This window comes from Heterocephalus glaber, unplaced genomic scaffold, assembly GCF_053883595.1.
Source record: "Heterocephalus glaber isolate CG9 unplaced genomic scaffold, H.glaber_assembly_v1.0 deba00000546, whole genome shotgun sequence".
Taxonomy (NCBI): Eukaryota; Metazoa; Chordata; class Mammalia; order Rodentia; family Bathyergidae; genus Heterocephalus; species Heterocephalus glaber.
The window spans coordinates 21,387,501-21,402,523 of NW_028258147.1; the positions used below are offsets into that span (position 1 = coordinate 21,387,501).

The following is a 15,023-nucleotide window of genomic DNA, read 5'->3' on the forward strand; positions in this document are numbered from 1 at the left end:
CACTAGTGTCTCTTTGCAAAAAAGCTGGGTTTGCTGTCTGCAAGCAATGGTATCATTTCCATAGCAACCCCCTAACTATTAATTTTCAATTAAAGCAGACACAAAGCGGACAGCCTCAGGCTGGCAGACAGTGTCAAGAGCCCATCTCTGTAGGCAACAGTTTCACACAGCTATCGAGCCATAGGTGCCTCCTGCACAAAGCTGCATAGGGGTGCGTCAAGTTTGGCTGGTTACAGTGACATTAACCTTCAGTTCAGGCCTAAATAATTTATAGCAAGCTTCACTAAGCACATATAATGGTGACAAAAACTAGGCAAAGAAATAATTAACTAATGCAAATACTCCTCAATGTACACAAACAATCATGAAGAAAAATGTATTAGGAGGAAGTATATATCCATTTTGTCAAGTCATTTGTCCCTGAAGAGTCCTACATTCCTTACTATCAGCATACTACTCTTCAATATCACCTGGGAATAACTCCAGGTTATTAAAGAAAATGTTACACTCTTCATATTAGTTTTCACAATCAAATTTTGCTTAACATAAAAGACTGTAACTACACTACATTACATAATAAAACTCCTTGCTTTTTATAACCCTATGGCAGGGTATGTGATCAGGGAGATGCCACTAAGTAAAAAATCTTAACTTATGTCATCCAAAATTACAGAAGTAATTTTAGAAATAGATTGCTAACCAGAATGTGGTGTTTTCTTTGTCCTTATTGCAAATGTTTCTTCTTTCTAATAGCAAATCCTTAAAAATCTTTCAATTTCTTGAACATGAGATAACCTATTAGCAATGCTCCCCTACTATGATACTGATAATTTTGTACTGACACTTTTATTCCAAACAAGCACAGTTCAAATAATAGCATAGCAAGCATTTTACTCTAATTCCATGTTGAAAACACACTGTGTACCTACTATGTGCCAAACATTAGGATCAATAAAAACACATCTTGTTTTCCCCAGAAATAATTATGCAAAAGAACATATAAAAGGTTGAAATTCCCCTAAACTGGGTATGTTCAGTTGTAAATCCCCTGGACAACTGTCAGTTTTGTGAAGACTTGGTTGTTCTCTCTAGTACAGAGGGATCTATAAGCAAGACGCATCGAATGAGCTGGGACACTGATTAAATACCATTCTTGAAAGCAGCAGAACAAACTAACAGGAAGAAATGCCCAGTGCTATCAAAACTGTTACACTGTAACAATAAAATCTAAACCAAATCAGTGGCATTTACTAAATTGCAGCCACCATTTCAAACAGACAAAACCTGAAATACATATTTTAACAAAACAGAAACAAGAGAGAGCTGTCTGCTTTGTTCTACAGAGATACTGTGAAATTCTTTTATTTAAAAATAGTAAAATGTCTAAATATCAAATGTTATGCTTGTCTTTTATTTAGGTACACATAAAAATCAATATAAACTATGGAAGGGATTCTGGAGTATTTCAAATGAGTGCCTAATTTGAGTTACAGGTGCATTTTTTCACTGTCAAAAATTATATGGGAAATTGCTTTTCACTTATATTTATTTTAATCAGCATTACAATAAATACACAGGGTTGGGGTTAATTCTATCTTATCTTTTATTAGTCTAATGGACATTTAACATATCATGTTAATTATCCAGACTCCAAAGCCAGAGGGAGAAAATATGGTCTATCTTTGGGCAGGGGAAATATGTGAATCTCAGTGTATTTCTGTAGCCACCACTTGAGTTTTGATTCAGAGTTGCACTAGATCACGACCTTAATACCGTAACTCCTGTGTTTGTTGTATGATTTGATGCATATATTTTTAATACACTTTTTCTCTCTTCATTAAAAACTGGATCTGTTTTAGTTCAGTATTGTAACCATTAAGGTTATCGGCACATAATTAAAGCCTTCACATATATGTTGTCTAAATGAACAATGGAATTACTTATTATATGAAGGTGGTGACTCTTTTCCTTCTAACGCCACCTTCATGTATTGTCTACCTCTTGAAGTGTTATTGAAAGGAAACCTATTAGACAAATGTAAATGAATGAACCACCCACCTATTGTCATAGTGCAGCCAGGACTTCTTTTCCAAAAGTTACGGCAATATTTTATCAAGACAGTATAATATGCAGTGTTACAGTGGTACCTTGGTACTCCTTGTCCTTAATTGGTTCTGAGAAGCACAGTGAATATCAAAACCAGCAAGTACCCAACAAATTGTTTTGGCAGAGTCACAAGGGAATCGATACTAACAAGTACCAGCTTGTGTGAGACCCATCAGACAAACAATGAGTGTTTGGACACAATTTTCAAATCAGAATACACCAAGTAGCAAACTCAGCAAGTTTCAAAGCCATCAAGTGCCAAAGTATGACTATATTTGTTATCTGAAAGTTCATTCTCCAACCATACCTATAGTGATCAATCTCACATGCACTGCCACATTTCATATGGCAGACAGTAGAAATGTTTTGTCACACAAGCAAAAAGGGAAAACTTTAATGAGCATCTACTACACCCAGGCATAGTAAAAATCTTTTTCATACATCATCTCTGATCCTTGCAACAATCCTGAAAAGTGAGCAACCATAATAGTTTTTCTATAGGTAAGGAAAATAAATCATATAGTTTTAAGTTGGTCAAGGATAAACAATATTTAGTTCATCCTTCAAAACCTAGTATTTTTTACTCAAATGTCCATGTGTTTCCTGTTATTCTGTAATGTTTCTTTAACTAATTATATTTATAAATAATTTTCTATGTACAGAATAGCTCTAGTCTATGTTTTCGAAGAGGTACTTTCAGTAAAACAAAATCTCATGTCTCCACTGGAAACTCTCAATAAATGATATAAATATGTTTCTAAAGCCAACAAGAATACAGAGCAGATGATGAACATGTTAAAGAGTTCAATGCCATACAATCTGAGTACTGAACTAGAAAAGATCATACTTGAGAGATCAAAGAAGCCTATATGTAGATGATACTGGTATTGGAACTTGTCTCCACGAAATAGGGTTTTTGTAAAAGAAAATATATTTGAGAAGGCTGTAAGGAAATGGAAAACTAAAGATGTAATCAAGAGTGGTTGTATCCTCCTAAGAATAGCTATGTTCAGATTGGCTGGAGTACACACAGACCATAGTGGAATACACAAGGTTAAATTAGATTTGAAATTGGAGTGGTCAAAAAAGTCCAGAATGTACTCTATCAATAATAGGAATATCAAAAATGATTACCAAAATTGAAAAGTGACAATATCATAAGTGTTTTTAACAAGTAAATTATGATCAATGTATAGGTTAAAACTGGAAAGATGTAGAAATGAGAGAAGAAAAAATCAGGTGGAAAACATTCCTAATAACTCAATGATGTATATCATACTACTTTGAACATTTTACAAAATGGAAAACTGAGTCAGAGGAAATCAAATAATTTTCAGAGTGGCACATTGGTTAATAATTAGGTATGTGAGTTTAAAAGTTAAATGTTCAATTGAAATAGTCATATGAAGAACAAAAGGAAACTACTCAATAAAATGCTCATTAAAATGTGTGGAATTTATTCTTCACTAAAAACAACTCACATTTTAAATTTCTTAAAGGTCAGCTGAAACTATTTGTGTCTTATGAAGAAATACAAGAAGACACTCACATAAGAGTGAGATTTTTAAGTATCTGTGACCAAACTTTGCTTTTGGGCTCTCTAAGCATTGTGTCGTCTCCACCCCTGGATCTGATTTAAATAAAAAATAACATTGCTCTGACTGTGTGAAGAGGTAGGAACCAATTTGTATTAATGGTTATTTCATGAGGAAAAAGAAAAGAAGCAAAAACAGACTATACATCTCTAATGAGAATTTGTAATTTATTGAACAAATTTTAAGCGTTTAATTGCGACTATATCCATTTAAGGCAATGTTATTTATGAAATTAGTCTAAAATGTGTTTTTCCAAACCTAATTTAATGGTCAGAAATTTCCAGTATAAATTTCCAAAATGACAAATAAATAGTGAAAAAGGAAATAGCAGAAAACTTTCCTCAAAAGAGCTCAACTTGTACATTCAAAGCATCATTGGTCTGTAGAACTCCACAAGTACAGAGAAAGAGAAACCAAGAGATCAGAGTTAATGAGGAAAAAAGTACAAACCCTGCGATATATTATGCCAAAAGGAAGACTTGCTCTCTCATTCATTGCCTTTAAATTTGTTACTAACAGATGCTTTTCTAAAATATGACATCATCAGTGCTGTGAAGCCGTAAGTCATACAAACATTGTATTATTTGGCAAGGGATCACAGACACACACATTAGTACTCGTGTGTAAGATATGAATTAAGATGTTGGCATGTCTTATACCTGAAGATTTAAAAAATTATAGCAGGACACTATGTCTTATTTAAATTTAAACTTATAAATAACCAAAGACAAAAAAAATAAGGGCTAAACTTTTCATTTTAAATTGTGGTAGCCCAATTTATTAATTAAGCTATCTTATTATATTTATAAACTTATGCTATATTTATTATATTTATAAACTTAACTAAGCTATGTCATATTTCTTATATTTATGTTTCCTTTCTTTTAGACAAAAACAACAAAAATAAAAGTAACTTTATGCCAAAAGGGAAGAATATAAGTTCATAAATAAAACTATATAGGCAAAGCATTATAGTTCCCATTATTACTGTTAAGTTTTATAAATAAAACATTAATCAAAAATGTAGCATTACATTTTATAAGGAAGAAACAAAAATAAAATAGCAATAATATTTGAACATTAAAAAGCTATGTCTGTGATGAAACAAGGGTTATGATACAAGATAGTATAAAACGTCTTTACTGAGCAATGCTGCAATGTTGATTCTTAGCATTTCTCCGGCTTTTAACAGGCACCAACCAATCAGCTTATCTTAGATATTGATCTCTAAATGTGCACTTACAATTTTTGCAAGATGTGATAATTTGTACAAAGGTCGTGGAAAATAATAAACTACTGATTCGAATATAAATAAAATAGATTTGAACATATACCATAGCAAAACAATGTTTCCTCACAAGCATTATTTTTTTCTTGTTTCACTTGAAGGTAAAGTATTAACTAACATATAGTTATTCATATTGTTAAAAAGGACAGTTTAATGTTTGCAATCCAGCACTGCTGACTGCATAAAATATTTTTCTTGTCCCTTTTCTGAAGATGACTTCCATTAATGTCCTAGGTAATGAACCTACGGATGATGCAAGCCACAATGCAGACTAACGTTAGCCCTGGGTTTTAACACTGTTGACATGGGAAGTAGCAGAAACTTTCAAAAATTTACATTTCAATGCTGGAATTGCACTGTTATTTTATATGATATAAAGCACTTTTGGGTGGTCTGATATTTTCTCTTTATAGTAAAATAAGTGACAATTTTAAATCCGACTAACTTTTAGGCATCGTTAAACTTTCCAGGAATACCTTATTTACTACTTATTTACTAATTTATGTTGCAGATTGTGAAAATCATTTCAAGAATTCAAATATCATTTCCTGATGCCTGAGACAGTTTCCACACCTTACCTCCCTTTGGTATACAAAATTGGCATACAATACAATCTGCTCTATCTTTATTTCACCTGCTCTCAGCTCTTTCCTCTCATCCTCTTTCTCTACTCTAGTTCTCATTTTCCCCTCCGATCTTGCTTTTATTTTGCTTCTTTTTCCCTCTCTCTCCATATAAGCAGAGATAAAATCCCTAAAATAATACTTTAAAAGTTTCGAATTTTCCTAGAATTTTATAGTTTAATGAAACTATTAGTCTAAATTAACATAGAGAAAATATTATGAAAATAGAATGAAAGACAGACACTTAAAATGGGGAGCAGAGTGAGATTAAGAGATTAAGAAAGAAAGCAGAAAAGAAAAACATGGTACAAAGAGTGTTTTGACGCTTTGAAAGAGACAACGTGGCCTATATTTTTCTTCCCTCTAGAAAGCAAATTTTGGATATTCAAAAGCACTTTTTCTTTTGACTTTTTTCTCACTTTAGTTGTGACTCAATTATTTTTCAGGATGGAAACTGCATTGTGTGAGAAAAATTATATTTAAAGAGCAGTTTCCTCACTTTCTAACAACTACTTTTATAATACATGGTATTTTAACAGTCCTGTATTTCATATACCTGAACATAAAGCTAAAATGTGCATAAATATTCAAATCAGAGTAATTAAGTTGTCACATTTAAATAAATCCATCAAATGAGGTCAAAACAAACATTGCATAACACATTTAAGCTACATATAGTGGAAATTTTGTCTGTGTTGAACTAATGTTAAAAGTAAATTTAGTTTATTGGGAAAATAAATAACATTAGTTTATTGGAAAAATAATACACATGCCAAAACAACTGTAACAAAAATGTTTATTTCTAGCCACAATATTTTGAAATTACATGGAATATAAAAATAGCCGTGCATGTAGCCACATTTGGTTTTTAATTTGCTAAAAATTTAATACCAAGGCTTTAAAATAGATCATTTTTATCTTTCCAATTAGATGTATCATGTTGACTGTATACATATGAATCATGCTTATTTTTATGAATAAATGGTCTCAGGACTATCTAAATATCCACTTGTCACTAAAATTTTACTAAATAACGAGAGTTATTTTTCATATACAAAGTTTTGGTTTTCAGACAAATATATTCTGAAAATGTTGACCATAAAAATGAACAAAAATGTCAGTGTAATCAAAGAAGGAACACACTTCAGGTCCTGTTACAGGTTAAAGAGATAGAGTTCTCCAAAAGTTAATAAAACTATAAATCTCATATCAATAATTTTACTTTCACAAAAAATACACAGTGGTTAGTACTAATGAAAAAAATATTTTGCCTCACAGGTAAGAACACTTTGACTATTACACCTATTTTCTTTTGCCCTTTAAACACTACTACTTCTTACCAGTAGGCAGCACTATTACATCTTTTACCTGTTAGCAATGTTAATGTCACAAAGCCATCTGTAACTTATTACACATTATCTGACCTTTGCTTGCATTCTAGCCTCATTATTTTGGTTCCATGCTATTTAACTCACAGATATTCCTTTCTTCCTAACAGCAGAATTAAAACTAATAATCAAATATTAGCAATGCCAGGTACAGTACACCTGGAAATCAAACAGAAAGCACACAATTAATGGATGTTACTATTTCCTTTACTAGTTATTAGTTTATTCTTTATTGTAATTTTTAAAACTGAGCTACGTGTAGTGTGAAATTGTTTGATTAATTTTCATCTCTGATATTATATATTTGCTAAACTACTACTTTTATAATTAGTATCATATGGAGCTGTATGTTAAATCATTTGTTTAATTATCTATATATCTATTTTTTAAAGAAAAATAACGCAAGTATTATAAATTAATTTAAGGACACACACACAAATTTATAAGGAAAAATAGATTATAATGGCACTTGTAAGCAATTTAGATTCTACATCTTAATAGTGGACCACATATTTACTTGACAAAATATACTTTACTTTAACCAAAATTATTATTTTCTACTTCATCAAAAAGCACCTAAGTGTAAAGTGGGCCAACATCAAAATATATTACGAGAAATTCTTTGGTTCCTTCACTAACTAATCAGAGATACACAGAAAAGGAACTTTTAAGTTTAATGATACCTGCTCATTAAATGATGCTAAACACTAAAATACCATGAACAGCAGGGAATTTCAGTTTACATTAGAGAAAAAAAATAAAAGGGTAAAAAATGACTGAAGTCGGTCAGTTCAAGCTGATAGGGCACTTCAAGTGAATAACAGAAGAATAAAAGAGACACTCTAGGTTAAATTAGGTTCTCCTATTCCTTTTCTTGAAAGTGGTTAACTTCACAAATTTTATTTGAATTAACTAAACTGCCAAAATCAAAGCAGATATAAAGTTAAACAGACAACTACACTCCACAGTAGTTTACCTATTATACAACAGATAAAACCTTAATATTGAAAAAAGTGATTTTGATTTTTAACTGTGTGTACGCCTCTTCTTCATTAAGGGAATGGCTTTGCCTCTTTTCTGACAAAACGCGGCTCCACAAATTAAATATATACAAACCTGCGGGAGAACTAGTTTGTTTATATAATTGCAATCCTTCATACATAAATGAAATTACTCTGCTTTTATGAACCACTATCTATTAGTACTCAATAAAATGTTATCCATGCAAGTGGAATTCATTGTGGAATATTTATTATCACGTGATTTTAAACAGTCATTTTCCCGCGGTTTGCAACCATTGACTTAGAATTTTCATGAACTAAATGCATAAATTTTCCCTTGAGATTTTCCAAAGTCTCATTAACACTTGCCAAGGGTGACATTTCTCTAGATAAACTAGATTAAACCTTGACAAACTTTTTAAGTTGCGATCATTTGGTATCAACATCCATCTCTCTGCTCATCCCTCCTCTCCCCCACGCAGCCCAATTTAACCTCCACTTGTGCCGTTCACTCTTTTTCTGAACGGTCAGTCACTCGCAAAGGTGACTACAGCAGTTGTAGTGAATTTTCAGTGCTCCCCAGATAGATAACGTCCATCTTACAGGAGACCACAAGCAAAGAGGTTTGGTCTCTTTGAATCCAAAAAATAAGTTGTTAAATAATAAACTATACTGGCTAGCAAGAGGTATTTTCCACTCAGAGGAATCAGGCTGTGAACTTCAATTTATACTATGTTCACTTTTTTGTTATCTTCTGGATGTATAACTTTAAAACTAGGTAGTTCAGAGAGGGTGTCCCCTCCATTAAGATCTTTCATAATTTTCCTTAATGATTTCCCTGTCACTTTGGAATATTTATCAGCATTTTCTAGGAGTTATATCTATGGTTCATGTAGTTCATATGACCAATTATGAATGTAAAAATGCAAAAGACAAATAAGAGCAGGGTAGACTATGCTCTTCCCATATCAGTAACATAGCATCACTAAAAGGCTAGTCCACAGAACACATCTATTAAGATACTTTGCAAGGAATAGGTTCTATGAAAAAAAATGTTTTAGCCTCTGGAATACTCACAAAAACTGGTAATTTATAAAGAATGACAACTGCAAAGACCAATAGTTCTCCTTTCCATTTGTTAACTATTAAATCTCATGATAATATATTTCACAAATTTTGAGTCTCAAGAATGCCTTATAAACACACTACAAAAATCCCGTATAGCAATTCTGAAATAAAACAGCTCTGAAGAATCAAAATATATTTGTGGTGACTGAGCTGACAATAAAATTTGAACTAACTTGAACTCTCATTTGGAAGTAAAATGCAACTAAATTGATGTGAGGCTGTTTTTTTTGAGCATATATTTTACCATATACTGATGTAGTATATAACATATAATATATAATATATCTATATTATTCTGTTTGATTACAAGAACTGCCAGACTCCTCAAGGGCTGTTATATAATGTACACAATATATACCTAGTTACTTTTCCATAATTCAAAGAATAAAGAATTTTGAACCTGATTCTGGGGCTTGAAATAAGGGATTCTGTACATGTAGAAACAAAGCAGATTATGAACAGAGAGTGTCAACACTAGAGACAGTAGTGGAACAAACAAAATCACTTGTATAGAATATGTTGCAGAGTTTTTGTAATAGTATTCAACAAGAATACAGTTGAGCAAGTTATGTGGTTTGTCTCAGTTTATTTTTACTTAACACAGAACAGTGCTTCAATAAATATGTTTAATGGATAAGTCGATTGCTTATGTTTAGTGCTGACTTTATTAGGTAATTGTGTGAGTTGTTTACAATAGGTAGTTCTTTACACAAGTATCTATAGGACTGGAGACTCAGAGCCTCTCTTTAAAACATCATAGCAATAGAAATATTCCTTGTGTTCAAATAACTTTATCTTATGTCTTAATTTATGGTTATTGGAACACATGTACTGGAAGCATCACCTTTAAAAACCATTTTTCAATATTTCAATTCCTCTCTTTCATCACTGTTTCTTTACTTTTCTCTCAACTTTTTCTATATTCCATTTTAGTATATTTTTATTTTAGAGTAAGAGTGTAAGCTATACAAAATATTCTGTTACTAATACCAACATTAGTAACATTCCAATGATTTTGCTTTCATTTAAAATGTTAAAGTGAAGTTTGCAGTGCTGTTCCTTTTACTCCAGTTAAGAGATCAGCATAGTACAGAGAGAGAGTGCAAAAGGCTATGGAATCCCATAGACCTGGATTTGACCTTCAGTGCTCCCTGAAAGTACCTCAGCCAATTGCAAGGTGGTTATGGTACTAAGATTCTGTTCCTCCACTGTACACATGGAAATGGCACTTCTGACCCTGAGCCTTAATATGGGCCTCGAGTAAGACAGTGTCCAAAGAGGGCTTGGTAGAAAAAGTTATTATTAAAAGGTAGTGATGTTGGGAGGAAAAGAGAAGTAGGAGGATAACTGGAAAGCATAAGTACATTTTATGATTTTACTTCTATAACTTAATAGAAGAAACCACTGCTATTTAAAAATTCAAAGCTAGGAGCCAGAGATTTAGCTCAGTGGTTCTGCCACCTGCACCGCAAATACAAGGACCTGAGTTCAATCCCCAGTACCAAAAATAAATAAATAAATATTCAAAGCTTAAGGACAGGGATTAAGTTCAGTGGCACAGCACCCGCCTCACAAGCACAAGGTCCTGAGTTTGATTCATAGATTAGGTGCAAACTTTTCACAAGGATGTCCATTCAGAGGTAAACAATGGTTTTTCTCTAGGCAATGATACTATCAATACCTTACAGTTTTTGTTAATATTCCTTTACCTTATTTAAACTGATAACTATTTTTTCCTCAGTCACAGATCAGTTAGGCTCCGAAACTTCTCCTAGTCCTTCTGGGCACTTCCTAGTAAAATTTAGTTTTAATAAAAGAACCCCAATAAAGGCACATTAGCCAGAAATGCCTTTCTCTGATATATCTGACCACCTTCAGTATCTGATCTGGTCCTCATTCTCTTACAGTTCCCTATGTGACTCCTCTTCGGTCAATTTATCCTTGACACTTACTCTTGGTAATTTTCTATTCACTCATACTCTAAGGTGCTCTTTGGCTATAAATCCCAACTACCCTTGCTGTATTTGCAGTTGGGCACAACATCTCTCCCAGGCTGCAAAATCCATCTGAAGTGGTCACTGTACCTATGGCAATGGTACTGAATGGAGTGCATTTTACGGTACTTTAATGAGTATGTTTGAGTAACTGTTTCATTAGCATCTGTTGTGAAAGGTGTGTGCTACTTTTAGAATTAGGAAACACTGAAATCATCTTTATTGGGGGAAAATGTGTTTCGATATTTAAAACAAACTTCAATTAGATAGAAAACAGCTTCAATTAGATAGAAAATTAATTCATAAGGATCTTCTCAGTCCTGGAGAATTTTAGAGAAAAGAGTGCTTTTGACCTATTCAAAATTAAAAATTTCCTCCCTACTTTCCCTCTCCTGATCTATTATTCTCCAATAAACTTTACCAGCTTTAAAAAAAAAATCAGTATTATTTATTTGGTTGATTGTTGTTTTTAAAATTGTTTCCCCCACCTCCACTCCCACTGAAGTAAGTCAGGAAGTTTTGTCTTCTTTTATTCATGAGTATACCCCAAGCTCTGAAAACAGTGCAAAGCATCAAATTTGAATTCAATAATTACTTTTTTAAAGTACACCACAGAAAAGTAACAGGTTTGTGAAAAAACTGAAAAAAGATATTTGCAAAACCTAACACCAACAAATATTTACTGACTAAAACATACCAGGAATTCTTGTATGTTTGTTAGGAAAGAACAAGGAAAATCTAATTGAAAGGATATGAACTTATATAAAGGAAAGTGATTAACACTTTACAAGTTATTGCCAAAATTAAAAATGTTAGATAATAGCAACTACAAGCACTTCTATGATGCTACCTGGCAAGCACTCCCCTGGGTGCCTTAAATTAATTCAACAGTCCTTTGAGATAGCCACTATTTTCACCTCCATTAAAAAAAAAATTAATACATGTTTGCAATACTGATTACATTTACCATGAGTGTGTTATGTACACATTATGTCACTTCCATTTCTAAAATGAATGGAAAACACAGTGTGGCAACTTGCTGGTGAGAGAGTCTGACAGCACCAGAGCCAGTGCTACTAAATCTGCATGCAAACACCAAAGAAAACAGTTTTGTATTGCTCGATTGTTTGTTGTTGTTTGTTTTCAGAAGAGCTATAGTAATTTACCTGCCTCACACAAGGGATCAACTTACTCTACTAACATCTTTTAAAATAATTATTAATAAAACAATACTATGCTACAATTTCATGTAGAAAAAAACCTGGAGAACTGAAAATTTCCTTCAGCTTCACTGCCAGTTTTTATTTTTCAAGTAACATCCTTACATTTTTTTTTTTTGCCAATTTTCCTATTTTGGTGAAGTTTCATTGATTTAAAACTGCTCTTCATAAGGTATTAAGGAAATACAAGTTTAAATTCACTTTTTTCAAATATCTTCTCAGTTTATTTTAATGTTATAAAACATGACCACTTTTGTCTTTGTGATTTCCTTCATTTTTTGGCCTATTCAAGAAATATATTCCTATCTAAGATTAAATTAACATTTACTTAATTATATATGGCCTATTTGGGGGAAATATCAATATATCAATACAGATACATAGAAACCAATAACTGTTTTACTGGTTTTTAAAATTTATTTTTATTAGTACATATTTGCCTAACACAATGATCACATTCATTGTATGGAATTTGTACCTGTATGTATTATTTCTTTTCTTCTGTTTTTCTCATTTCCCTCCCAAAATGTTTGTTTTTTGCAGGATCAAAGACTGAACTCAGGGTCTTGACCATGTTGGGCAAGCATTCTGTGACCAAGCAATATCCAAAACCCTGGGTTCTATTTTGGGATGGCTACAGTTTAAATTTAATTAAATACAGTAAGTGTTTTACATATTACATATATAAAAATGTAACTTTCTTCTTAATACAAATAACCAATTTTAGTCTAGAGTTTTATTGAAAAATCTATCCATTTGATCTCAGGTTAGACTGTTTCCTTTACTATATATGCACTTTTATTTTAAAAAGTCTTTATTATAACTCATCCTCCCCATCTTCTGTCTTGGATAACACAATCATTCTTCATTCAGTTTTTCAAGGAAGGGGAAAAAAAGAGTAAAAACCTAGCTTTATCTCTGATTTCTCTTTCTCACTTCTTACATATAAAATTGTTAGAAAAATCACTTTAGTTCAAATTCCAAATCTAATATGCTCACTTGGCACTCCACTCCTACCAGACTTGTTTAAATCACCTTCATTTCTGGCCAGGTCTACTAAACTACCTTCTAATTGTTCTCATTTTTTGAAATTGTTGATAAAATTGAGACATTCCCCTGCTGAATCCTTCCTGTGCTATCTGTGGTGGAAAGCACTCAGGACCACTGGTTTATACACTGCTCTCCAGCCCCATCTCATTACCAATCTTCCCTTTATTTATTTTGCATCTTGCTTTGACCATATTTGCCTTCTTGTCTTTCCTCATTGCTATCTTAGGCCATTTTACCAGATATCTCTGCTCCCTATTCTGCTTCACAGTAATCATTTTATGATTCCAATCTCAACTTAAATCTACTTCAGGAGTGAAATTTTCCTTGGAAACCCAATATAAAGTACCACCTTTTTCACTCCTCTCTATATATTTCCCATTCCCTTTCTGTCACAAAGAAATAAAAAATATCATTGCCTGGTATGGTTTAGTTCTAGGAGATCCCCTAAAATACTCACAGGGTCAGAAGTTGAGCTTTTTGAAGATGATTAAATTATGGGGGTACTATGAAGAATTCATAGTTTAATATGCTCTTAGGAGGAGGGGCTTAATTGGAAGATGGAGGTGACTGGACGCATGACCTGGAAGGGTATAACTCACTCCTCATACTCCTCTCTTTCCTGGCTTCTCAGGGCTATGTTTTTGTTCGATCGACTGATTTTTGTCATACCATCCTCCCTTGGAGTAATCTGAACATGAAATGAAAACATGAATCAAAATAAATCTCTCCTCTTTTAAGTTGTAGATATCTTGTCACCTCAACAAGAGGCTGACTGAGACAGATTTTAGTACCAGAGAAGTGAGTTTGTTGCTGTGACTGTACTTGACTGTATGCTTTAGAAGCCTTTGGAACTTGGTTGGGACAGGAGTTTGGAAAAGTTTGGATTAGTGGGCAAGAAAAGGCCTAGAATTTTGTGAGCAGTGGTGGACGTGTAACACTGTACCAAGCTCAGAAGACCAGAGTGCTTATAGCAATGCAAACAGTAATGCCAGGCTCAGGGACTTTCATTTGGGAACAAGGTCTTCACTGGCAGTTGGACTAAAGGCCTTGTGTATTTTCTGCCAGAAAATTTTCCTCATTTTAATCCTGTCCTGACAATAAGAGACAGACATTTGGGGTGGCAGACTAATCTGGTGGAAGAAATCTCAAAGCAGTCCAACATTCAGGTTTTGATACCAGTATTGCTGGCTTCCTTTAATGAGATTTACAATGAAAATCAGGAGCAAATATTAGAGCCAAAAGATGTGAAAATTGTGCAGTTTCAACAGCAATGTTGGGGCCAGGAAAGCATGATTGTTAAAAAGATTACCATTAAAAAGAAGCCAAGTACTCTGTATCAAGATAATAGGAAAGATGTCTTGAAGGTATCTCAGAAATCAGGGAGCTTCCATCCACTGCATGTTTGAAGGTGCAAACCTGCGTAAGCAAGGCCATCTACAGAATTAAATTTCTGGATTCCTTTCTCAGTGCTCATCCATACAGATACTCAAAGGCTTGTGGAACTGTGATCCAAGGGGGCTTGGCTATTGCTTGAATTGGTGGCAGACCTTGGCATCAACCACATAGTGCTGATATTAACAGCACGGAGAATATATGAGTTAAGGAGTCATGAAAGCTTCCTCCAAGATTT

At 33.0% G+C, this 15,023-nt stretch overlaps 1 protein-coding gene and 1 long non-coding RNA gene across 22 annotated transcripts in view; one reads left to right on the top strand and one right to left on the bottom strand.

Moving 5' to 3' along the window:
* LOC110345895 (uncharacterized) overlaps positions 1-1,798 on the top strand; it is a 2,798-nt gene extending 1,000 nt beyond the window's left edge. Inside the window, exons 2-3 of the long non-coding RNA XR_002389525.2 lie at positions 1-49; positions 1,093-1,798. The exon at positions 1-49 is cut by the window's left edge and continues 38 nt beyond it. This is a non-coding gene — a long non-coding RNA (uncharacterized LOC110345895). The remainder of the gene's footprint in view (positions 50-1,092) is intronic.
* The window catches only part of Foxp2 (forkhead box P2), a 588,702-nt gene that overhangs the window by 274,322 nt on the left and 299,357 nt on the right, over positions 1-15,023 (bottom strand). The window lies entirely within an intron of this gene.